This window comes from Condylura cristata, unplaced genomic scaffold, assembly GCF_000260355.1.
Source record: "Condylura cristata isolate star-nosed mole 26May11 unplaced genomic scaffold, ConCri1.0 scaffold00010, whole genome shotgun sequence".
Classification (NCBI taxonomy): Eukaryota; Metazoa; Chordata; class Mammalia; order Eulipotyphla; family Talpidae; genus Condylura; species Condylura cristata.
In genome coordinates, this window is record NW_004567111.1 from 50790090 (window position 1) to 50791431 (window position 1342).

General features: G+C 33.9%; 1 protein-coding gene across 1 annotated transcript in view; it reads left to right on the forward strand.

Moving 5' to 3' along the window:
* Positions 1-1342, forward strand: part of NEK3 (NIMA-related kinase 3) — a 23706-nt gene that overhangs the window by 11010 nt on the left and 11354 nt on the right. The window lies entirely within an intron of this gene.

A 1342-nucleotide genomic window follows, 5' to 3' on the forward strand; every position in this document is an offset into this window, starting at 1 on the left:
TTTTTTTTTTTTTTTTTTTTTGCTTATCATGTGAGTTTCTTCTCTAACTAAAATATCATGGAAAAATAGACGTTGCCCCATTTTATGTATTTTTTTCAAGATATTTTAAGAAATAATTTAACCAATAAGAGGCTAATGGTTAAATAACTTGCCCTGCTTGTTCAACCATTTTTTATTACACAGAACAACCTGAATCCCTATTAGGTATTAGCTTTGCAGAGAGACAAATTCCATTCTCTAGCAAGTATTTTTATTAATGTGATTGAGAGTATATAAAGCGTATGAGCATGAATGATTAGGAGAAAATCCTTTGCCATCTCTAGGTAAATATAACTCAACCTGAAGGTGTGCATTGTTAGCAGGAACTCAGACTTTATAATAACAGCTGAATAATTCTGAACAACCTGGGAAACTTAACAAAACGCTAATGTCTAGGTCCGTGTCAAACCAATTAAAGTATTTGAGGGTGCCCTGAGCATTCATGCTTTTGAAACATGTGATTGTATGACAGCCCAAAGGAGACCATTGCATGCAAATAAAATTCTTTTAAAATCCCTACATCTTATTTATGATTTTATCCTTTAGTTTCCTGATTTGATCTTAAACTAATTTTAAATGTGTTCTTATTTGTCCTCTTGAGAGTATTAAGAAGTCTAGTGCCCTGAACATTTGCTTCACTGTCTTTTTCACCTGCTTAACAGCAAAAGTGGTAAATAGGGTATGCAGAAACTCAGTATAATGGTTAAAAAGTCTGAGGCAATGCAATTTCAATCTTATCTTTCACTACCTGATTATTGCTTTTTCTGTTATGTTGACTTTTCCTTTTTCCTATCTTCACATACACACTAACAGGTAATAATACTTCTGAGGCAGAAAGACAACATGTTCTTATGTAAGTGACACCAAGGCTGGCATCTAATGTTAATTCCAGCGTTTTCATTGAACAATGAAAATGTATTAATGTTACTCTGGTATGTCATTTTACATCCCACTCTGTAACTTGTCAAATTTTAATCATGACTTTGATGACATAATAATAAAAAGCAGTTTAACATTGGGAAGACTTCAAGTGCATTGCTGGGCAACGGGCCTGGAGCTTTCTTGCAGGAGTGCAATGAAAGCTATACTTATTATGATCCGTCTAGTGTTATTTGATTCTTTAAAGCCAGATGTATGTGTAACTTCGATTTTTAAAATGCATTAAAATGTGTATATGCAAAGCCTGCCTGTGACCAGTGAAGTACCCAAAGTACTGATGGCAGGTAAGACTTGCTAGATGGGGAAGTTTTTCACTTGTGATGTTTACCATGCTCCCACACCCCTGTAAAATTAAAAAAAAAAA